The sequence below is a fragment of the Mus pahari genome, chromosome 2 (genome assembly GCF_900095145.1).
Source record: "Mus pahari chromosome 2, PAHARI_EIJ_v1.1, whole genome shotgun sequence".
In the NCBI taxonomy this organism is placed as follows: Eukaryota; Metazoa; Chordata; class Mammalia; order Rodentia; family Muridae; genus Mus; species Mus pahari.
The window spans coordinates 7,796-33,695 of record NC_034591.1 but is presented as its reverse complement, the minus strand read 5'-3'; the positions used below and the strand labels follow the sequence as shown (position 1 = coordinate 33,695).

The 25,900-nt window shown below is 43.4% G+C and overlaps 1 pseudogene; it reads right to left on the bottom strand.

The window, feature by feature from the left end:
- Positions 1-18,680, bottom strand: part of LOC110316094 — a 70,586-nt pseudogene extending 51,906 nt beyond the window's left edge.
- Positions 18,681-25,900: the final 7,220 nt, after the last annotated feature.

Below are 25,900 nucleotides of genomic sequence, written 5' to 3'. Positions count from 1 at the left end.
GAAAGAGAGGCTAATTAGGAGCAGGGCCAGGAGAAAGAGGTCGTTCAGCTTGGTGCAGTTCAGTTGAATGCAGCTGAGCCCAGTTCAGTTCAGAGCAGTTCAGTTTGTGCTGTCAGAAAAGATTTTTTTCAAGCAGAGCAATTCAGTCAGAAGCCAAGAGAAACCAAATTGAATCGGTCAGCTTGGAGAGGCGTTTGAGCCAGAACTGCTGAGTTGAACCATCCAGCCAAAGTTCAGAAAGAACTAGAAAGAGTGAGTTTATTCAGCAGTGTGTCTCAGAGGCTAGAACATTTGAGGCCTAGTTTTGCAGATGGAGGCTGGAAGCTGAAGCCTTCAAGGTCCAGGCTTGCAGAGGATTAGGTTGTATGGAAGCTAGAAACTTCCAGACCTAGGCCTAGGGTTAGTTAGAAACGTCTGGGGTCAGCCCGAGCTATGTGTTCATAAAGCTTGGGTACAGCTCTCATCTCATCCCTTCCTCTGAGGAAATAAAACCAACATCTACAAGTCAGATGACAACTTTAGGAGTCATTTTCACTTTCCACCTCTCCTTATTGAGGTAAGGTCTCTCTTCTTATGTCTGCTGCATTGTTTGTGAGGCAAATTCCAGGCTAACTGGCCAACAAGTTTACAGGCAATTCTATCTCTGCCTCTCGTCTTTCCCTGGGAATTATGGGATTGCGGAAACATGCCATCTCAGCTGGCTTTTTACTTGGGTTCTGGAACAAGGGATGGGATTGGATTGAATGTGGATTGTTAATTCTGGGTAATAAGTGCTTTTGCCTGGTAAACCATACCCCAAGCCTTATTTCAGACATGGTGTAAGACATCTGCACTTATTGCCTAAAAACAGCCCTTTGCGTAGTTAGTTGGACATGCCATGCAGTAAATGTTTTTGAGTGTAGGAGACAGTTTTAAGGATTAGCATATTTCATTTAACTAACTTTAGGTACATAAATTACTTAACTTCAATATTAATTTTGCTGTGGTTACCAGACATTGAATATATATATATATATATATATATATATATATATATATATATGAAATTCAACTTGCCATTTTGAAATTACTTCTAAGATTATATTGTTTGCCATTGAGAATTATTCTAAAAAATCCTTTACTTTCATCTAGTGTTGATTCTTCAGGGTCCAAAAAGAAATATTGATTCAGCACCCGCTCCATTAAGCTAGCTGTCACACCCTAAACCTGTGTGAAGGGGATGGCCTCACACAAAAACATTCTTTAACCCTCAATACACCAAGATCATTGCACTCAATTTTATTTTGGTTACATTTATTACTATTCATAAAGTTATTTCAGGCCCTATTCCTTCCAGGGGCCAAGAGAATATATGTTCAGTTTTCTTCAATGGACCAAAAATCTGGTGAATATTATAATCACCTTATACTTCTCTTGGGTCCTTTTTCAGTCTACATTGCATTATAAAATTTTAGTACTCTTATTTTTTCCAACTTGCAATTTCAGTATGCTAAGAATGATTTTTTTTATTATTCATTTCCAACAATTCTAAAAAGAAAGATGAAAATAAGGAAATGTAATAATGATAGAATCATCTGGAAGAAGAAAAATAAGAAAGCATACTGTTGCATCAACTTTGGTTTTGTTGCAGTATTTCCCCAAGTATTACATTAACTAAAAACAGGAAATGAAGTGCTGGAGAGATGGCTGCTCTTCCAGAGGACCCAGGTTCAGTTCCCTGCATCCACATGACAGATCACAACCACCTGTAAGTTTAACTCTAGGTAATCATACGTACATGTTATAGGACACCCTTTCCTCTGACCTCCCTAGGCATCAGTCAGGCATGTGGTGCACAGTCATCCATCCAGACAAAAACCCATACACATAAAATAGAGCACTAACAGTAAAAATAAATGAAAATAGGGAATAAAAGGAGTTTGGCGACATTGTCTTTTTAAAGCTTTTGTTTAGCAAAGGGATTAAAAGTTGGCCATTTTGTGTGCCTTATAGCAAAGAAAAGGCTACTGCTGGAGGAAAGGAGCCTTGTAGGAGCCGTGCGTGAGGGCACAGCTGCTCTGGAGGCACCAGTGATGCTGGCATGGTTGGTCAGAGATGCTCAACCTCAGGTGTGACTCCTTAAATAAGGTATTCTGGATGAGATCAGTCCCGCAAACAGGCCCTTCACACCTAAGAATGAAAAGAATGTGTGACTCATCACTTGATTAGCCATTCAACAGAAAAGGCATCGCCAGGTAGCATCTGTGATGTGATCCTAAATCTTCCCGCTCTTGCCAAAAGGATGTTGAGTGCATTCTGCATTGCCTTAAACGTTATTCGGTAGTTTTTAGAGAAAATGAATGCTGAAGACAAGTGTGTTTACACAGGAAATGGAAAGATAAGCAGCACGGAAATGAAAACAGTTGGAAGTTCTTTCCGTACTTAACGTTTGAGGGTCAGAGGACCACACCAATCAGAATGGCTAAGATCAAAAACTCAAGTGACAGCAGATGCTGGCAAGGATATGGAGAAAGAGGAACACTCCTCCATTGCTGATGGGACTGCAAACTAGTACAACCACTCTGGAAATCAATCAGGTTTCCCCCCAAATCAGAAATAGTTCTACCTGAAGACCCAGCTATATCGCTCCTGGGCATATTCTCAAAAGATACTCTGCCATACCCCAAGGGCATGTGCATAGGAGCCTTATTTATGATAGCAAGAAACTGGAAGCAACCTAGATGTCCCTCAACTGAAGAATGGATACAGAAAATGCGGCTAATTTACACAGTGGAATACTATTCAGCTATTAAAAAGTAAGGACATCATGAATTTTGCAGGCAAATGGACAGAACTAGAAAATATCATCTTATCTACCTACCGTAGATTGAACACTGAAGATACACCAAAACCCAGTTCCACCCAAGGGCAGCATTATAAACCAATGGATTTTACTGGGGTTAGTTACAGAAGCAAGATGACTCAATGGCCATTGCTTCATTGAAAAGTTTGCTTTTGGGCTGGTGAGATGGCTCAGTGGGTAAGAGCACCCCACTGCTCTTCCGAAGGTCTGGAGTTCAAATCCCAGCAACCACATGGTGGCTCACAACCATCTGTAACAAGATCTGACTCCCTCTTCTGGAGTGTCTGAGGACAGCTACAGTGTACTTACANATAANAAATAAATAAATCTTAAAAAAAAAAAAAAAAGAAAAGTTTTCTTTTCTTTCTTTTTTTCTTTTATTAAATTAATTAATTTTTTTACAATCCATATTTTATCCCCCCATCCACCCTCTTACTGCTCCACATCCCACACCTCCTCCCCACCCCTGTCTCCACATGGATGTCCCCACCCCCACCCCACCTGACTTCTAAACTCCCTGAGGCCTCCAGTCTCTTGAGGGTTAGGTGCATCATCTCTGAATGAACACACACCTGACAGTCCTCTACTGTATGTGTGTTGGGGGCCTCATATCAGCTGGCGTAAGATGTCTGTTTGGTGGTCCAGTGTTTGAGAGATCTCCGGGATCCAGATTACTTGAGACTGCTGGTCCTCCTACAGGGTTGCCCTTCTCCTCAACTTCTCCCAGCCTTCCCTTATTCAACAACAGGGGTCAGCTGCTTTCGTCCATTGGCTCGGTGCTAATATCTGCATCTGACTCTTTCATCTGCAAGTTTGCTTTTGAATGCATTGCTGGATACATCTCCCTGCCCTTGTTGATGTCCAGACCACTGTCCATCTGTGTATGTCCAATTCCCCTCAACCCCTCCAAAGCAGATTTTGCTGCTTATATAACTTCAGGACTGGTGGGGCATAGCCTTTTTTTTTTTTTTTTTTTTTTTAAATGACTTTCCTAAGCCTTGTAAGTTTCTTATATTATCTGGGCCTTGTATGTTTCCTTTATTGCATTTTATGAATTTCACTTACATCCTCCATGTAAGAGGTAATGTTTTAATTTGAGGAGATAGTTTCATAACCAAGAGAGATGTACTGATGGGCTGGGGAACCTTTGGACCAACCATTTCAACAAGAAGAACAAAACAAAACCCGGTGAGTATCTACATTGGCCAAATAAAACAGAGTAATAAAATTGATTAGCCACCAACGTCATGATATCATATCTTATCAACTGAATGATTTAAAACTGTCTCAAAGATTCTCAAATCATGAAACCTTAAAGGTTTTTCCTGTATCTGTTGCTGTGTGTAGGTCTAAGTGCCTACATCTTTCCCACGCCCAGTCTTACTGCTAACAAGCTGGTTATAGGAAAAAACAAAGTTGAATTTCAAATTAATTTGTGTAGACATCCAAATATCAGAACACAACAAGGATAGATACAATATAATTGCAGTCATCCAGAATGATTCTCGTCTCTCTCGCGAGTGCGTGCGCGTGCGTGAGTGTGTGTGTGTGTGTGTTTTCATTTCTACGTGATGGCACTTAACTCTTTGCAAGAAACAGTGAATGAATTTCCCGGGCTCCTGAGGTCCACACAGTCAGCCACATACTAAAACAATCTTTCTAGGTGGAGACTTTGGACTGTTAGCCTTACAAAGAGGGCATCCGGGAAATGAGACAGTTCCCAGAAGGGTGACCAGCTCTCAAGTGTTGAGGGCATCTCCTTTTGTTCCCCCAGCTGCTGCCACCCACCATCTCACTTTCGGGGCCCAGTAAGAGTCTGTCCCCAGGCAGGCCAAGCAGAGGCGCGAGAACATAAAACACATTCCAGCGGTTGGCATCTGGGAGAGCAGCTGCCAGGCACAGTCAGCATGTGGCCGCAGGGACCACGGAGGCAGAGCCCACACCAGCACCGCCCTCGGAGAGCTGGCTGCATGCAGGCTTGGCTCTGCAGGCTCCATCTGGTCTTCTCTTCCCTGGAGCATCAGTCTTATCTCAAAAGTTTGGGAAGTGTGCCCAGGGGGTTGGCATCCTTTTGTGGGGCAAGTGCGTGGTGTGCAGCTTTGGCACTCGGGATCTCGGGAGAGGGGGTGGCGCGGTGGGGAGAGTACTTCACATACCGCGGTGACTATGACTCAGGGAGAAGGGAAACCCCAGAATTACCACAAAGCCATCCAAATCGAGGCTTGGCCTCACCAGTCAGCTAAGAGCGATTCTGTTTCATTTGGTTTCAGGGCGGGTGTTTGTGTCTGTGTATACGTATGCATATTTCTGAGAATGAATTCTTCTCCCGGTTTTCTTCTTTGCAAATAGATTGGGGGTTGGGGGCAGGGAACTCGTAATGCCTATTAGAACCTCAAGAGATTGGTTTTCACAGGACAGCGCTTCAGAAAGGAGTCCCTGAAATTATCTGGTAGCCGCTTCTCAGCGACATTTTCTGTGGATTCACTTTAACATTTCAGTCCTTTTGAAAGCTACTATGGTTAAATTAACCAAAATCTAAATAATAAAAAAAAAAATTCCTAGATTCTTCCAGGCCTACTTCACATCATCAAACCAGGCCCCGCTGGAGGTCCCATTAAAATGGCAGCTCCCACTGAGAGAGAGACAAAAGCCCCTCACTGAATGGGGATGCTGGAACAGTGATGGACTCAGAACGGCTTTTTTTTTTTTTTTTTAAATCCATCAAAAAAAAAAAAAAAGTTACCTCTGCATCGACTGTGAGAGAGTATTTATTTAACTCTCCACACTGTGGGAAATGGAGGCTGTCTCCCTTATAAGGACACCAGACTTTCTTGGGAGGTGTTTCAGACATGAACAGCTTAATTTTGGTGTGGTCTGGGACGAATTAATATGACTCAAACCCCACCTCACACCGGAGGCTGCTTCTGAGGAAGTGAGTGGGATGAACGCATTCACGTTCCTCAAAGCTCTGGCCAACGCTGTCTCCGTTAAATTTAAATGTGGCTCCCCCTCCCCTCCCTCCACAAGAAAGTGATTTAAAAAGAAATGGGGACACTGAGAACAAACTAAAAATATACCCAAACAGCTTAGCTGTGTGCCAAGAGGGCTCAACACATGACTATGTAATATCTTAGGCTGCATGAATGACAGGGTTTTTTTGTTTGTTTGTTTGTTTTTGTTTGTTGGCTTTGTTTTATGTGACAAACTAAAAATTTCCTAGATAATCACCCTGACACCTTTGATTTGAGGCTATGTTAGCATGCTCAGTGTTCCCCAGTGCTTCCCACGCAGTCCCAGCAACTGTCATTTCAATCATACAGGCTTAAGGACTCACAAGGAAGTATTGTCCGATGTCCCAGGTGATGATGGCTCGAACTGTCTTCTTACTCTATAAACCAGCCGGGCTACCGCCCAGGAGCGATGCTGAGTTTGTAGCAGGGAAGGTCAATTACATTCTCATTAAATTGAACACCCCCGTGGCATCCTGTGGAGGATTAAAGTTCTTGGCTCTTAGGAAATTGCTTAATTATTACTACTATATTCGGAAGCAGAAGCTACTGTCAAAGTTGGAAACATACTTGTGATTTAAGAAGCACGTGCATGACTTTCCAGTGATCAATACCAGAAATAAGTTTTTGTTGGCCTTAAGACACATCCTATGTTTATTCTTCTGCTGACTTACATCTAAAATCATAGTGGGTCTGGTAACCGTTAAAGTGCTATTAACTTCTTTCAGCCGCTGTTCATCTGGAGAAGTCCCTCCCTTCCCCCCCAAACCAACCAAACAAACAAACAAACAAATCCCCCAAACAAGTTGTTAGGTACTTTGAGGTAGGTGTCACTTTTGAGGGGCCAAAGGACACCCAACCGCTTTAGGAGGAACCCAGGACCCAGGTTCATTCTCCACCCCACCCCCCGTGCCTGCAGACCACTGTATGATGCTCTTATCTCCAGAGTCTGCACTGCCTTGGCAATCGGTTTCATGGCATTCTAATCAATTTCAGTGATCTAAAGCTTTTAAACGTTGATTTAAAACCTTATAGCGAAGAACAACGTTGTACACTGTGAGACTGCGCCACCAAAAAGTCATTGATTCTTAGGGATATGTTTATATCCACAAGTTGATAACAGCCCCTCCTTACATTTATTCAGTTGCATATGCTATGGCTTAAACACCACCAAATGCATCCTGGAGTTGGACATGAGACATGACATCCCTGACCAGTAAATCCCTTGAATGAGTGCATTTTCTCCCCCTGTGTGTGTCTCTTTCTCGGCCATTGTCTGTCTTCTTTTCATGCCTGTCAGGCGGTGGCCATGACTGTGCAGTTATAAAGGTCAGTGGCCCCGCAGAGGGCGTGCTGATGAAGTGTTACAATGCACACTGAATATGTTAACTCTGTGCCTCACTCCCAGGGCAGGCTACGATTGTTTCCTGTGTGGTATGGCGTTCACCCAGAGCTCTAAGGTATGGACCACTCCAGCCAGGCGTCTCCTAATCACAGCCTATGGAGTAAACACCTCCAGCTCCCCATACACACTGAATTCTTCATTTGATTAGTTCAGTGCTCACCAAAATGAAGTAAATGACATGGGAGGTTTTTAGGGATTATTTATCATGTAGACAGTAAACCACACCATCCCGGCAGGCTTAGTTGGTCAAGTACTTGCTGGGCCAGCATGAGAGCTTGAATCTGATTCCCAGAACCCATATAAGGATGTGAGGGATGGTACAATAAGTCTGTAATCCCAGTGTTGGGAGGCAGAGACAAGCACATTCCCTGGGTTTACTTGCCAGCCAGCCTAGCCTAATTAGCTAGCCAAGATGCCCTCTCAAGTAACCAACCAACCAACCAACCAAACAAACAAACAAACAAAGCAATGTGGCTGGCACCCGAGGAACAACACCTGAGGCAGACCTCTTGCCTTCATTGATATACCCATGTACACATAGGCATCCTTACAAAGAAAAATATGTATGAGCCTTGGTCCCTACCTCACCCGATATCAGCGTACAAAGACTAATTGGATGACTCTGGACTTGACGGTAGAGAAGAGAGAGGAGGGAGGGGCCAGCGGGCAAGGCGGGCACAAGCACACAGTGCACTGTAGTCCTTGGTACAAGGAACTGTCTGGTCCAGGCCTTGACTTCAACACCCTGCCTCCCTTATTGCTTGTTAATATTTGTGTTTTAAAGACAGAGTAGTAGATTCTAAAATGTTCCCTGTTAACTCTTTTCGGTACTCTCTTTGCTTCAAGGTTCTATCTTTGAAGTTCAAGGTTGGATCTATTCATATATATATGTATGTGTATATGTATATAAAGCATAGTCATCCTATGACAACTGAATTAAAATTGGAAAAAAAGAAAGAAAACAAGCAGACTTGAACACTGAAGAAACCTCAGACATCTCTTTATTTTGATGATATATTTTTGTAAGGAAAATAAATAACCATATGGTCAGGAATGTATATAATTAAATAAAAATCAATACATCAGAAAAATAACAGTATGCATTTTAAAAGAATTATAAATTATCAGTGCTTGGAATGGGGCTAAGGAAAGTGCTGAAATATAGAAAAAAAGGGAAATAATGTAGATTGTACCATTGTAAATGTTCACAAGTGGCTATGCTTTAGATAAGCGGCATTATTATGGATAATCATTAAGAAGGTTAGAGCCTTGCCTTCCAGTCTCTGCCCTGTGAGTATGGAAAGAGATACGGCAACCATAGGTCACTAGCCAACAGACCCCAAAACTCGTAACAAAATGACCATCCAGAGACTGTTCCACCTGGACATAAACAACCCATAAAACAATCCCATAAACAACCACCGAACCCAGACACTATTGCAGATACCAACAAGATTTTGCCGACAGGAGCCTGATATAGCTCTCTCCTGAGAGGCTCTGCCAGTGCCTGGCAAATACAGAAGTGGATGCTCACAGCCATCCATTGGACAAAGCACAGGGTCCCCAATGAAGGAGCTAGAGAAAGTACCCAAGGAGCTGAAGGGGTTTGCAGCAACAACAATATAAATAACAATATGAACAATATTAGGAGGAACAACAATATGAACTAACCAGTACCCCCAGGACTCTCTGGGACTAAATCATCAATCATAAAAACACATGGTGGGACTTGTGTCTCTAGCTGGATATGTAGCAGAGGATGGCGTAGTTGGCCATCAATGGGAGAAGAGGCCCTTGGTCTTGGCAAGGTTCTATGCCCCAGTATACGGGGATGCCAGGGCCAGGAGGCAGGAGTGGGTGGGTTGGGGGAAGGATATAGGGGATTTGCAGAGGGGAAACTAGGATAACATTTGAAATGTCAATAAAGAAAATATCTAGTAAAAAAAAGTAGACCTTGTTTTTCAGCTTCCTCTGCAGTTCTATGTGAAGATTGGTAAATCAGTTTTTACTTGTATTATAATCAAACATAATTTGGATGGACATCTTGAAAAAATATTTGTATCAGTTTTTGAGATTATAATTATACCATTTTCCCTTTCCTTACTTCAAACCCTGCCTTGTATGCCCCTTGTTCTTTTTAGAATTCATGGATTGTTTTCCTTAGTTGAACACTCCCAGGCACGTGCGCACATGCACATAAGCCCAGGCACGTGCGCACATGCACATAAGCCCAGGCACGTGCGCACACGCACATAAGCCCAGGCACGTGCGCACTCACGTCTCTGTGCGTCAGGCTTTCAATGAGAACTTCTTTCTCTGACAGCCCTGGAACTGTTGGTTTGCCTGAGCTTGCTCGCTCCCCTCCGACTGGGAGTTTCAGATGCACAGCCCAGGAGGCCAGGGTGGTACAGTCCATATCTGCAGATGGCCTTCATCCACTGGCAGCCCGTCCTAAAGGAAATGGGATTACGCTTCACCAGGGGGACTTGGAATAGGAGCAACTTCCTCACGGACGGTTTCCTCCCATAGAATCTTTAAAAATAGAGTCGCTCCCTATTTGTCAATTTTGTTTGTTTGTTTCTTTTTTTTTTTTAACGGAATAAAAATACACAGGATAGATTTTTTTCAAGACTCTTTCTCCCTGTGAATTTATATGCTCATGTTGTTAAGAGGAGACAGCTTATTACACATTCAAATTTCCAATTAGAGACAACTTAGAATACTTCAATTCTTTTCCGTAACAATTTAGCAGACAGCAAATGTCCTGTGTCCTTACTTAAAGGACCCCAAAGTGCTTTAGCAAACTAAAGAAATAACAAGAAAAGCCGGGTGTGGTGAAGCACGCCTTTAGTCCCAGCACTTGGGAGGCAGAGGCAGGCAGATATCTGAATTAGAGGCCAGCCTGGTCTACAGAGTGAGTTCCAGGACAGCCAGGGCTACACAGAGAAACCCTGTCTCGAAAAACCAACCAACCAACCAACCAAACAAAAAACAAAAAACAAACAAACAAAACAAACAAACAAAAAAGAAATATGTTTATGGAACAATAAATTATTGTCCATAAATAATATTATTTTCTCATTAGCAGCTATTTGAGACAAACCCTGAAGGACCCCAAACTGAATTTGAAAAGCAAATCTTTACAGTGCTTAAGGAAGATTGACACACTGAGACTGACAAATGAAGAAAAATATGAAGTATCACTGCCATCTAGTGACCACTTTGGGTCACTGCCACCATTTGAGGCGGCGCTGAACCTCCGCTCTCACCCCCAAGCTTTGTAAATGGTTAAGCTGCCCAGGAGGGGTTGAGAGTCAGTTCATCCTTCCTGCTTTAAGAGCCAATCAGAGGTTACCAACGAGAGCCAATGAGAGACTATCAAACAGATGCTGGTGTTTAAGAAAGTATCCTTTCACTTTTCATTTCCTAATTGAATTTCATCTTGGTGACAGAATGTGATCCGAGTGATAAATCGCTTGAGAGCTTATTGAGACTTCCTTTGGAAGTTAACGAGTGCTAGGTTTTTGTCACAGTTCTGTGAGCATTTGATGAGCATACTTTCTTTTTTCTATTCATGTGCTTGTTTAAATTTCCATCTAACACGGCAAGTTTAATCCACCTTTTCGTAAACTACGTTTATTCCTGACATCGTTATCTTCTGACCCAGATGATATGGACTTGTGCTCTCTAACTTCGATTCATCTCTTCTTATTGCACTGACATTTTTGCCCCTGTATTTACAGTGACCGCCCCTGCCTTCAGGCCTTGTTTATGCACTACCAATTTCCCTACTATCGATTGTTTCAGGAAGGAATTTGTCTGGCCTCTGTCTCTCTGTTTCTGTCTAACTTGCACATGCGTGCACACACAAGTGAAGGCAGAGTCCGTGTTGCGCTCCCTCCATTTCTCCCACTTTTGCTTTTGACACAGGATCTCTCTGTAGGAGCTGTAGCTTGCCATGTTGGGTAGACTGGCTGGCCAGGGAGCCCTTGGCATCCACTGTGTCTCTGTCCCCTGGGAGCTGGGCATCAGTCATCATCATGGAAGCCCATGCCTGCTTTAAAAATTATCCTGCATTCCCTTGTCAGAAACTATATCTCAATAGTTTTGTTGCTTCCTCTTTGGTATTTAGCAAACAGAATATTTAGCGGTTGTGGGTTTGATGTTCATGTTGTCTTATGCACTTCAGGTGGATCATTCTTGGTTACACATAGTATTCCACTCGTGTGTGTGTGTGTGTGTGTGTGTGTGTGTGTTTTATTTATGTCTCCTTGTGTGCATTTGCTACATGTGAGCACCTGTACACGGAGTTCAGAGGAGGGTGTCAGGCTCTTCAGAGCTGGACTTAGTTGTGAGCCAGCCACCTGGGTGCTGGGAACTGAACTCAGGTCCTCTGGAAGAACAGCAAACATTGTTAATTGCTAAGCCTTTCTTCAGGCAGGTCCACACATTATGACTTTTGAGTATGTGAAGTCTACCCATTCTCCTGGCAATGGATACTTATTTCTTATTTCAAGCGAGGCTGGACACCCCTCTTATGTCCCTCGGTGTGCTCACATGTGAGAACTTCCCAAGAAATTTTCATCAATCTTCCCTAACATCATCTTGGAAAACAGGGCACACACAAACACTGAAAATTATAATATCTAAAAGTTTCAGTTTGAATTTGAAGTGGCAAGTTATGTCCCTTTTCTCTTACAAATATTATCATTTTAAGATGAAATCACTCAAATATCAGGGCAGGGTGATGAGGGCTCCCACTAACAGGAAGAAACATGAAGACACACCTTCAGAGGAGTCTGAAATATTAAATTCTCCCCCCCCCCAGACTCACGTTTCTACACTTTGATCCTAATTCTTTTAAACAATAATTGTGTGCCTGTTTATTTGTGTGGCAGGAGGCCATGGGCACCCCACGACACTGCGAGGAGGTCAGAGAACCTTCGGGAGCCGCTTCTCCCTTTCTAGCATGAGGATCCTTGGTGTCCAGCTCTGGTGCCAGACGTGCTGACAAGCATGTTAACGTGCTGAACATCCCTCTCACCTTCTTAATGAAATATAGTTTAACACTTGAAAACAGTTTCTCAGTCTCGTTATAGTTCTATAGCCAAGTATAAATGAAAACAATTTTTTTTTTTTTTTTTTTTTTTTGGTTTTTTTCGAGACAGGGTTTCTCTGTGTAGCCCTGGCTGTCCTGGAACTCACTTTATAGACCAGGCTGGCCTCGAACTCAGGATTATTAAAAACCCCTCCACTCCACTCCGCAGTAACCCAAAGTCCTAAATGTTCAAGTGTCTTAGCCTGGATTGAGTTCGGAGGATTATTGGTGCTACTATGTGTTAAATGAATTCAAAATTCTAGCTTGTTCATCGAGAAGACGCACAATCTGGGAATTTGATTTACAAGCTGTGAGCCTAGATTGGGCAGGTTTTGGAGCTATTCTAACTTACATCCCATCACATGTCCCTTTTCCTTGCTGTTTCTCCTGGCCACGTGCTCATGGTCAGTCTCCTTTCATGGCAGCTCCCTTCCTCCTTTAATCTCCTCTTTTCTCTCTCTCCTGTTTTTACTTGTAGCCCTGAGCCAGGTAACTGGGAAAAAAACACAAAAACAAACAAACAAAAAAACAACCCACCTACCTCTATCTACTGCCCAATCACAGGCTTTAGCTTTTTATTGACCGATTAACTTGGGGACAGAGGTTACATAGCATCCCTTGATGTGAGAATCTCCCCATGGGGTCCACTAGATCTTGGGGTACAAACTTTAGCATCTGAGTGCAAGTAGCACCTGACCAAAGCCATGCGATTATTTTCATGGACATTTACTAGATATTAAAAATTTGGAAATATGTCAGGATGAAGTATATGTGAGCCGCCATTTGGACACCCATGCGGTCCGTGCTATGAAGAAGGGAGCACGGACCCATTTCTCTTCTGCTGCTGAATGTATCTGAAGCTCCTAGGAACTCCTGTTTGCCAGACTGGTGGGTGGAATGCACCTGTCTCGCTATGGCTTGAGCTCTCAATGACTTGAGCTCATGATAAGTAACACTGTTAAAATGTAATGTGTCATGTGACTTGAAGTGCTCTGAAGAAAGCACCCATCGGTCTCTGGGACCAATCATTGTGAGGATGCTGCAGCTACTCGCACTAGAGATTGACCCACTGCAAGAACAATTTAATGTCATAAAAGTTCTGCAAACGATTAATAGGATTAGGATTATTTTCCGTTCTACTTCCAGCAAATATTTAGACGGTTTCCAGGGGATGTGCCACGTAATTCCCGAGACAAAGAGCAAATGGAGAATTGTACCTGCCATGTTTTCTCTAGGAAGAAGACACAGAGCCAGAGCGCGCAGGGAGCCTCAGAGCAGCTTTGCCAGTGGCAACTTTGGATAGAGTGCCCCCGTTTCATGTCTTAGAGACAGTGCCACAAAAGCACAGCGTTGACCAACCCACCCACTGCACGTGACAACCTGAATTTTAACTCAGGAAGTCTTCGTTAGCCAAATGAAAAAATCTTTAAAAAAATAAAAAGCATCTGTATGTCTAAAACTCAAACAAACACGTCAACACTTATTTCCAGGTGTATTGTAAATAGCAGTGGAAACATAAACAGGGATTTTAGAAAACGGGCAGGTAAAGACGGAGCGAGAAGGGTCACGTGACACAGCTCTAACCTTACAGCCATAAAATACAATAAATAAAAGTAAAGCAGAGCGGCCACAGTCTTTACTTATTCTGAAACCACAGAATGTAAAATGTGCTTTGTGTGAAACAGGAGTAAGAGAGGACATAGAAAGGTGTGAAGAGCTGGAGAGACGGCGCGGTAAGTCGTTTGTGTAGCTCTCGCAGAGAACCTGAGTTAGATTTCCAGCACACACTGGGTGGCCCACAACTACCTCTAGCTTCTTGATTCAGATGTCTCTGGCCTCCACAAACATCTGCACTTGTGAGTTCTTCCTCCTATCCCCCACATACACGGAATTAAAAATGATAAGAACAAGTATTTAAAATGTGGGAGACTGTGTTACTCACCCTGCATGTGTGCGTTGGATGCTGGCTTAGCTTCTGGAAGCCTGTAAAACTCAGAATAACTTCAGTAATTTTAGTGAGCATCATAACCAAATGTCTCATCTTTATGTGAAAGGGAATATATGTTAATTGTAAGCAAATTAGAACATAATCCAGGGAAAATAAACACAATTCACATTTATAAGTGACGGTATCTTATAAATCTTATAAAACTGTTACTGTTTAAGATCATTATAATTGGCATAGAAATGTTTGAGACAAAAAGATGTTTTAGATTATACATTGTTGCATGTAATATTAAAAATCAATCCACACTATTGCCTGCTAGGCACTGGCCAGTGATATTGGTCTGTTCCCAGCCCAATACCGAGACCGAGACCGTATGTTTTCCTTTTGCCAAAGCCTGTCCCACCCAAGCTGGCTCTGCCTACCCAGAGCTCTGAAATCGCTCTCCCCTCCTCACTGCTAGCTGCTGCCAAACACCCTCAGCACTCCCAAATTTCCGCAGCTAGCTGGGGGCACACTCTTGCCAACCCAAGCTCCCCTGCTCCCCCCCCACCCGCCTCCCCCCAGCTCAGTTGAATCTCCTCAAAAATGGAAAACACCAGGCAATTTTAGTTTAGACTCAACAGACAGTTTAGACACAAGTGCTGGGCATGGAATCTAGCATTCTAAATTCACCAACTATTCTATGTTAGAAATCTTCCAGTGGCGGATCCTGGCGGATTCTGCCACCAGATCTAACAGTCCCCGGCCTACATCGTGCCTGCTTTGCTCCCACTGTCCAAACAGAAGTCCCTTCCACCTGCCTTCTCTGTTCCTCTCCCAGACCCAGGAGGCCCGCCTCCTCCTCGCCCAGTGACTGGCTTCTTGTAGTCTTTATCATTTATTCAATTATGGGGAAATTCTGCTACAATAGATCACTGATTAATTATTTGAAGGGAAACCAGCATATCAAATTGGCCCTATATTTGATAACCAGAAGGTTTTAAATATAGTGTCAGGCACTGTAGTAATAGGCAGAGGTATGTCTTTGTATCAGTCAGTACATTGTGCATGTATGTCTGTGTGTGTGCCTGTGTGTGTGTGTGAGTTTCTGAATATGTGAATGAGACCTGCCTAGTCCATATAATGTTACTTGAACATGTATGATTTGGGGGCTGACCCCAAGTGCCACCTCGGCATGGTTGAGGACTCCACTTTGTCCCCCTGTGGAATGCCGGCTGACCTGCATCCAGGGTGTTGCCAGTTACTGTGAAGGGGAACGGTCCCTGGAAGTGTTTGCTCTGGGAATTAAGTGGTTTGTACACTGAGAGGTGGGGAGGTTGTTGGTGAATGGGAGGAGGCAAAGGGCAAACTGAGAGCCTTTGAGTGAACAGTGGGCGTTTCCCCACCTGTCACTTTTAGGAGTGAATAGATAGAAGGTTCAAAGTTGTATTTTTTTTTCTTCATGCCTTTGTATGCCCCGTGTATTGACACATCTTTCAAAACCATAAACGACATCTGGAAGAGCTATGCTCAAGGTGTATTGAGGAAGAGCAATTGCTGGGCTCCAGCATCTACATTTCCACTTTAAGGGTGAGTGCTGAATGCTTGTGTCTTTACCCCAGGTTTGCTACCTGTGGGCCACGAGCTGCTGTTTTGTAGTTTTGAAAATCTTCACTTGTGACTACCCGAGATAAAATTTGCAAAACACGTGAAACTCAAGAAGGAAGACCAAAGTGTGGATACTTCGTTCCTTCTTAGAATGAGGAACAAAATACCCATGGAGGGAGTTACAGAGACAAAGTTTGGAGCTGAGACAGAAGAAAGGACCATCCAGAGACTGCCCCACCTGGGGATTCATCCCATATACAACCACCAAACCCAGACACTATTGCATATGCCAGCAAGATTTAGCTGACAGGACCCTGATATAGCTATCTCTTGAGAGGCTATGCCAGTGCCTGGCAAATACAGAAGTGAATGCTCACAGTCATCTATTGGATGGGACACAGGGCCCCTAATGAAGGAGCTAGAGAAAGTACCCACAGAGCTAAAGGGGTCTGAAACTCTATAGGAGGAACAACAATATGAACTAACCAGTGCCCCCCAGAGCTGTGTCTCTAGTTGCATATGTAGCAGAGGATAGCCTAGTTGGCCATCAATGGGAGGAGAGGCCCTTGGTCTTGCGAAGATCATATGCCCCAGTACAGGGGAATGCCAGGGCCAAGAAGCAGGAGTGGGTGGGTTGGGGAGCAGGGCNGGGGGAGGGTATAGGGGACTTTCAGAATAGCATTTGAAATGTAAATGAAGAAAATATCTAATAAAAAAAGAAAATCTTTACTTGTAAGAATATTTTCTTCCAATTTAGTGGGCGTAACCCATGTCTCCACAATATTCAGATTTGTATTTTTCTTCTTGGCTACTGAGTTTGACCATCTCTCTCTCTATTGATTGGTTATGCAGGTCCCCTTCTCATAAATTGTTTATCTCTTTTGTCTTTATTTTTGTCTTTTCTTTATATTTCAAATTTGTAATGGAACCAGTACTGGACACTGGTGGTTCCCAAGCTCTGGCCTTCAGTCTAGACTTTTATTTTGCAAGCTCAGCACCCTCACTTTGGTATCTAATACACATCACACGGCTTCTGCCTAGAATTATAATTCTCGCCCTTCCTTTCACGACACGCCCATTGGTGGTCTTCACACCTTGGTTACTAGTGGCCACAGCAGCCATGGTTTTTGGATCAGAAATGGGTTCATTTGTAGAAGAGATATAAGGTCGTGGGAACTCGAAATCCCAGACCTTGAGTGTCACAGTGAGGTCTTACTCGAGTCAGTGGCAAAGGTTTTGAGGATGAGTATTGCAGGCTAACTCGAGGTCACATAAATCCCCTGGAATACATGGAGAATAGGCAAAAATGGAACAAGAATGGAAGCAAATCTTCAGTTGATGAGCAGCACAGGGGTGGAGCTGCTTGCGGCAGTGGGTTTCTGGGAAGGGACTTGAGTGTAGATGGATACCGGAAAGAGCATTTATTAGAGCAAGCAAGTCTTTGCCTTCCATTTAATCTTCTCTGGAAATGTCTCACAGATGAAGTGCAGGATAAGATGCAGGATATAAAAACATATGATGGATATCAGAGATGAATTCATGGTTTGACAGACTGGTAGAGTAGAATTGTCAAGATTTGCAGAACTGTGAGAGGAACACGTTTGGGTGCAACCGAGGTTTGTGATACTTACTGGGCATTTTTTTTTTTTTTTTTTAGTGACATTAAGGAACAAAGGCAGAGGAGAAAGTCAGAATGCAGTAGGAAAGATGTATCATAAGCACTTAGATGGCTTGAAAATCAGGCATCACATAATGATGTAAGTAACAAAGAGAAGAGCTGAAACTCATCTCTTGAGACAGTTAAAGGATTTGAACTCAAGACTTGGGAGGGTTGGTTTGTTGGTCTTAGATGGAACACACAGCCTATGTCTGCACACAATTACCATCATTCTGAAAACATAGGATTTGCAAATGTCACTTTATCATTATATGTAGATAAAGGTAGGGTAGAGTCGTAAAAATAAATGAAGAATAGACAGTCAATGATGTTGGAAAAGAAATTAAGTGTGAAATGTTTTGGAAACCTCAATAGGGCAAGTCTGTTAGAAAGTGGGCATGGACACCTGCTTTCAATGCCATGGAGAAGAAACTTCCAGTACTGTTTTCAGTGGGGTGGTGCTGCAGATGATTACATAAGAGAATTAAAGGAACACAGTCAGAGAACATGACAATGTTTTGAAGCAAAAGGGGTCATAAAGGGGAGGGGAGACATGGAAATGGTGTTTAAATGGGAGATGTCAAGATGAGTTTCTGTTTAAACATTTGTAACATCTCAAATTGTATAATACACATGCTTATATTATACTTATGTGTGTGCACTTTAAAAATAATTGTGAAGATAACACTTACCTAACAATTAGTCAAACGTATTTTAATATCAAGAAAATTGAGGTGCTGCTCTTTCCAATTTTGAGTTACTGCTGTGGTCGGTCATGAAATAAGTAAAACCACATCAAAATGCAATTAATTAGCTGGGTAAAAAATTGAACAGAATAATGCTTAGTATTGGCACAGATATAGAGCATCTGAAAGCTATACAGTTGCAAAGAGTGAGAAAAGTGCCTAGCATGAAGTTGCTGGCTTGCAGCTTGTTCCTAATCTGCTATGCTATCATTGTCATAAAACAAGAATGCCCATGTCACGGTTAATTTTGAATGTCAATTTGACTGGATTAAGAACCACAGAGGACATTAATGAGGCATACCTGTGGGTGTGTCTGTGAAGGCTTCTACAGAGAAGATTAAGTTCTGGGTGAAGACTGCTGTGGGCAGCAGCACACCCAGGCTGCTCATGAACGGAAGGGGGGAAAATATTCCTCTTATCTCCCTAATCTCCCAGGTGTGAACTAATTCTTGTGGCCACAGGCAAATGTTGCTCCTGTCACCACACTGAAAAAAAAAATGACATAACTGCCTGGAGGTATGGTGGAAGTGAAGATTTATTGTAGATATGAGGAAGAGTCCAGCCAGAGGCTTCCGGAAGGGTCCAGACTGAACTGGGCCATGATGGGATATAGGAAGGAGAAGAGAGGAGCCAGGAGCCAAGAAACCAGCCAAATGGCTGGATTATAGAAGGAAGATTCTGGGATCAGAGACTGGAGATGTTAAGGGTAGGGGTTGGGTAGAGGGTGAGCCCGTGCTGAGGAGCCAGTGTAATGGGTACTGGTGGTCATTGTTTGCTTTGATAAGTTAAATAGGCATCTCAGTTAGTCATTTGTTTCTTTGAGATGTAATGCATGTCTTCCCACATAAAGGATTCTTTCCTCAACCTAGAACATGGGCCAGAATGAATCCTTTCCCTTCGGTGGCCTGCTTCTTGTCAGGCCTTCGTCATCACAAGACAAGGAACTACTACACATTGAAACAGGTGAGCGTCTGACGGCCTGATGAATCTGATCCAGTGGTCCATCTTTCAGCTTGGGCCCTTTAAGAAGCACTGCGCCTCCCATGGAAGGTTTGTAGGGAGAATGTTGGTGATCAACACTGTGGAAGAGAGCATGCAGTGTTAGGAAGGAGGTAAAGCTGAAATTCAGGGTTGACAAAGCCTCAGCTAACCACACAGGAATTTCTGAAACCACAATTGTAAGAGTCCATGATTCACTGAAGAATGATACCCCAGACTTAAATAGTATGTAAAGGCAAAGAGTTTTATTCTGCAGAAGTCCAGCATGCTGGGGTCTCCAATTACCAAGAGAGACAGACAACCAAGTAAGCTCACAGGCCAGATTTAAAGTACATTGAAAGATGTCCAGGGAAGGTGATCTTTTTCTTGCTCCATTTCTAGGGACATTCCAGGACCAGTGGGGGATGGAAACTGTTGCTGGGGGAGGTCTGGAAACTGTTGCTGAGGAAGTCTGGAAACTGTTGCTGATCTTTGCCACAGGCCAAGTGACTGGCAGCTGCTAAGGCCTGGGCTTCCCTAGACTTGCCCAGTTCTTGGAAACAGAGCTTTAAGTCCTGTCTCCTGAACTGCCAATTTGAAGCCTGTCATGGGGTTGGCCTAGCCTTCTCAAAAGATTCTTCAGGGTTGCTCTGACTTGTTTTCAGTCTCTACTGGGAGTCTGAACACTACACCATAGCATCAATTATAGCCTACCTTGGGAAACTTGGAAATACACATAAACACACACATAACCAGGGGCTAGCTCTCTGAAAGCAGCAAGTAAAAGGAGCCATGTTCAAAACTTCAAGTTATTGACACATTTTGCTGGGAGAACATTGGCTGAGTTTTGAAGGAAGAGTAAAGGCAAACTCTACACCATCAAGGAAGATGAATAAGAAGATGTGCAATGGGGCCTGAGACAGCCAAACAGAACTGATAAAAGATAACCAATCAGGCATCAAGGAGCAAGGTCCATGTCAGCAGGCTGGCTGGCTGGCTGGCTTCCGTGAATCTCTCCTGGGGAATGTATGCTAGATACTATTGTCCTTATGCAGGTCCTTACTTGTAAAGCAGCTGTGCAATAGAATTATTTGTAAATAAACATGGCTACTGACAAAAAGTTTCCCCCTAGGATACCACCCCATAGGAAGGAGCTAGATTGTAATAACCAAGAAAAACTTCAGGCTGTGTCTGGGATAAAGTTAGCCCTCTGTCACGGTAAAGCAGGGAGCTGCTTATGTAAATGTGAGACGGAAGGGGGCTTAAGTCTAAGTAACAGCAGTTGGGGTACCTGCAGGTAGAAATGTCACTAAGTGACTAAAATCTAACAGAAAATTAAGGTCAAGAGCTACAAAGCACAAGTCAGAAATGGACAAGTGTGGACTTCAACCACCAACCACCCTTGTCTGGGTGGGAACCATATGAACAATGTATGATCATCTTGGTGGTTGGGCCAAGGGGACATCTATAATGTATTGACAGGTTATTGTTTTAGCCCATGATAGCCCAGAGAAGTAAACAATCTCAACAGAGATCAATTTAGCCTTTGTCTAGCTTCTGTCATGATGCTGCTAAAAATGAATGAATGGTCGGGCTACGAACGGGGTGAATAAATAAATAAGAAAGACAAAGGAATTTGATGTTTGTCTGTTTGTTTGAGAATCCTTCTTATTCCTGGTATTTTATAAGTTTAGTATCTTACATTTCCTCAAACTCTAACTTTTCTATAATTCTTATTTCTTAATAAATCTTTCTCTCATAATTCCATGAGAATCCACAGTTTAAATTTTCGTACGTGTAAGACAATTAACTTTGAGTCATTGTCCTACACCAACTTTGGTTATCCATGAATATTCAGCATCCTAGGAACTTGGGTCATATACAAATGGATCATGAAAGGGACTATAACCCTGAAAACCCTGCATTCAAGAACTAAGCATGGACCTTCCAGGCCTCTAAAGGAAGGAATCCTTTTAGAAACCCTTAAAGGAATGGTAGGTGGGACCCCAAAAAATTCTACCAGAGAATTCCTACACCTGATAAACAACTTCAGCAAAGTGGATGGATATAAAATTAACTCAAACAAATCAGTAGCCTTCCTTTATACAAATGATAAACAGGCTGAGAAAGAAAATAGGGAATAATCACAATAATCACAAATAATATAAAATATCTTGGTGTGACTCTAAACAAACAAGTGAAAGATCTGTATGACAAGAACAAGTCTCTGAAGACAGAAATCGAAGAAGGTCTCAGAAAATGGAGAGATCTCCCATGCTCATGGATTGGCAGGATTAACATAGTAAAAATGGCCATCTTAACAGAAATTAAACTACAGATTCAGTGCAATCTCCATCAAAATCCCAACTCAGTTCTTCAAAGACATGGGATTCATCTGGAAAGGCATAAAACCCAGAATAGCAAAAACATTTCTTAACAATAAAAGAACACTGGACCACAAACCAGGTAGCATATACCAGGTGATATGAAGCCCCAAACACATACAGCAGAGGACTGCTGGGTCTGGGGTCAGTCAGAGAAGATACACCCAACCCTCAAGAGACTAGAGGCTCAGGGAGTGGAGAGGTTTGGTGGAGTGGGGATTGAAGTGGGATGGGGACATGCTAGCAGAAATGGCAGGTGGGGTTGGGGAGGGGGTATGGGATGTGGGACAGTCAGAGGGTGGACCGGGAGGAGGATAAAATCTGGAGTGTAAAAAAAAAAGATAAAATGAAATAAAATAAAATAAAAAGAGTTAAGAGTTACAAATCAATTTTTTTATTCATAAGAAATTAAAAAAAAAAAATAGCTAGGCAGTCGTGGCACACACCTTTAATCCCAGCACTTGGGAGGCAGAGGCAGGCGGATTTCTGAGTTCGAGGCCAGCCTGGTCTACAAAATGAGTTCCAGGACAGCCAGGGCTACACAGAGAAACCCTGTCTCAAAAAACAAAAACAAACACCCCCCCCAAAACAACAACAACAACAACAACAACAAAAAGAAATAAAATAAAACGGGCTTTAAATGACAGCTAATATAAATAGTGGAAAGCATTAGCAAAAATGAAAAGTACTAACAAGAACATATAACACCCCAATAACATAACAAATTGCAAAAACAAACAACAAAAAGCAAAACTTCAACCAAAATCTTAACAGAAAATTATGTGAAACAGCATTCATTCTCTCACTGCACATTTAACAGCCTGCTTCTCCTCTTGGACACTTGTTGGCAGGGCAGTCACCTCAGTCCTCTCTCAAGGGGTGTGGCCAGGACAGGAAAGGGAATAATACCCTGAATCAGCTGGCTCACTGGCTTCCTCCTATTCACACTGAGGAAATAAACTTTGTGGAAGAAGATCCATCCAAAGAAGATTGTGGATGTTGGGGATGGTGCTCAGCAGGAGGCTTCTGGGGTGGCAACTCATTCTGCAGGATGCTCTCTTCTTGGGCTGTGGCCAATCCCAGCTCTCTTGCAGTTTCTGAGACCTGGGAGAGGAAGACAGTTACTAAGACACAGGCTTGGTGGGGACCTAAATGTCAGTTGTCAGGGCTCAAAACACCTCGACTAGACTGTCACCTCTGAACTTTTAACTGTAACCATTGTTGTTATGCCTGCAGGCAGGGCAAGGTGTCCAGCAACACTCATAGAAACAAGGGCTGACAAGCTGCCCCTCTGATTTCTAACAGTGCAAACCAAGAACTGGGCAATGGAAAGAGACCTCTTTGGGTTGCAGGAAGAAAGCAGAAGGCCACATGCCACCCAGGTTGATGACATTTTGAAGCACTCATTTGATATTTGCATGTGGCTTTTATCTCCGCAAGGTGCTTCCCACCTGGGAGTTCAGATGACTCCTGCATGACTCCTGTCACAGGACCTAGAGCTTTCTCAAAGCTCTGCATAACATCCCATCTATCATGAGGACATGTAGGAACGTGACATGTTTTTCATCAGTTACCATTATTGGGCTGCAGCTTCGAGCAGAGCAGCAAGGTGTACTTGTCAATAATCCAGTGTCTCACAAGATGCTGACTTCTCAGAATACTTGTGCATAGACAGAGCAATGGATAACTACACTCTGTGAGGTGGGTGGCTGCTTGGGAGTGTGGATTAGAAAGGTGGTGGGGAATAGCAAAGAATGATGCAAGGGGCAAATGGTGTCAGACAGTCATAGCCTGACTGAGCTGCTTGCCTCTACCTGATGTTCTTGTGTCTCGAGGTTGCTGGTCTTCTCCTGTTCGTCTTTACCACTCAGGTTCAAGACAACCAAATATTGATGAATGAGGGCCCCAAAAGCCTGTACTTCCTTGCTCTCCTGCTTCAGTGTGACCAACTTCTTCTTCTGAAGAGACTTCTCCATCAGGAGCCGGCTGTGCAGGTTACTGGAAACACACTCTGCATAGTAAGATCCTGCAGCCCCCTCCTCCCATTCCAGTGTACAGGCCCATTAAGCCCACCAGGACCCTGGTTCCTATGAAGACCTAATACAATCCATCTCAATACATCCACGACGGCTGCACAAACAGAAAACAGCCATTTCAGGGAAGAAGAAATTATAGCTGCAGCCCAAACACCAATAAGGGTCCATGTCTCTCCAAAAGAAAGGGATCTCCAACTATCCATGACAGCCTAATGCATTGGGACAACATCAATTAGTAGAGGACAAATACCTTCAAGGGAGATGAGGAAAACAAAGGGAGGCCATTCTATCCTTGTGTTCCATCACGTTCAGCTCTGTAAAACCCTGCCTGAGCCCAGAGTCCCAATACTTCATAATAACCCTCTCATGATCTGAGTCACTTTTCTATCTAGAGGCTTCTGAGAATGCATGGACAATTGGAGGGGTCTCTTAGAGACTTAGGAAAACTGAATCTAAAAGGTCCGATGCACACTGATGGCTATAAAGCAGAGGGGTAGAATCAGAACTGCAGACTCTCCAGTCCAGAAACAAAGGACGGCAGAAATTGCCATTCCACAACTGGTGGTCTCACTGACTTTTAGGAACACACAAACTCAAGTAGGGTCCTGGACTACCCCAGCCATGGAAACCATACTCTGCCTTCTAAATTCTGGGAAACTTGCTATCCTGGCCCCAGAACACCAGAAGTTCAGCATCCAGATGGAGGGTGCCCTGGCTCCCTGTGTTCACTCAGTAGGGCTGCAAGGGCAGACTAACCAGGTATGTTCTCAGGAGGTCTTTGCTCACCAGAAACCTGTGATTATATTTTTCCTGTTTTCACAACAGGAATTCTAAATCCTGGATAACTAATACTGTAGAGACAGACCTTACACATAATCCTGGAGATGAGACCAGATATCACCACAGCTTTATAATCTGCCCAAGGCATACAAATGTACAGACAATTGTGACCACATAGGCAAAGAACAGTGTTGAATAAAGTGGGTGCTCCAAGACCTCAGCACTAACATCATCTTGAAACTCTTATACAGGTAAATCCTCAGGCCAAAACACAGACCCCTAGATTCCAAAGCGTGGATGGAAATATAAACAGGTAAAACATAAGCACATGCATGTGCACGTGGGCACAGAGACACACAAGAAAGAGAAAAGGAAACCGTGCCAGAGAATGAGAGAGACAGAGACAGAAACAGAGAGCACAATGAGAGGCAGAAGAAATGTCTTCGTTACTGTCTCAGAGTAAAAGGCACACAGACAAAGAGGAACAGCCATGAACCTCAGGCCTTCTAATCAAGCGCTGAGAAGAACCATGTGGGACCAGGCCCCTCCAGCTGCTACCTGGAGCTTCTAGCACTGTTACCTCCCAGGCAAGTAAAAACACTTACTGTAAACTCACAACACCTAGAAACTCACAAAGCCACATCCTGTCAAGGGTTTTTCAAATGCATGCTGGAAACTCACTCCTCACTGCCTCTATCCCTGAATTCCTCACTCAGACCCCAAGTTCAGCTTTTCAATTGGAGGAAGCAGCAGAGTCCATTTCCCATCTCGCTCCTGACCAAGCTTCAGGCTCTGCCTCTCCTCTAAGAAGCATTTACAGATAGGAGGTTGAACACAGGGACACTGTGAAGGTACAGATTCCTAGATCCCATCACATTAAAAGGATGAGGGTGACATTGCAGACCCCAGACTGACACCACAGTTTTAGGAGCAATGTATACCTCTTGTTCAAGCATCCCTCTGTCACATAGATCAGGCGATCTCTCAGCTCGTTTCTCTTCTGGGTAATGAGGTCCAGCTCTGTGGTCAGCCTCTCCTCTTCCTTCTGGGCTGGCTTTTTGCTTAGGACAGTTATAGGAAGTGATGTCTGTCTGCCAGTCACTGTAGGTAGAAGAACACAAGTGAACTTGCATGATGAGAATGCATAGAGTGCAGACAGAGCGCCCTGAGGCCCAACCAGAAAGAGAATGCGTCTGGAACTAAGTGAGACCACCAAGAGTTTGGTCCCAGCATGAGATGTCTTCTCAGTGGATCTCAGTTCTACCATCACTCTAGAGAGACCAGGAGATGTAAGCAGCCAGGTGTTTCCTCTGCCTCCCTATGTATTCTTATGATGACCACAGAGATGGCTTCTTCTGGCTTATTAACACCTGCACAATGTGCCACTTGGCTTCAGAGCCCTCAAGCCTGTGGTTTCAGGAGTCAGATCAT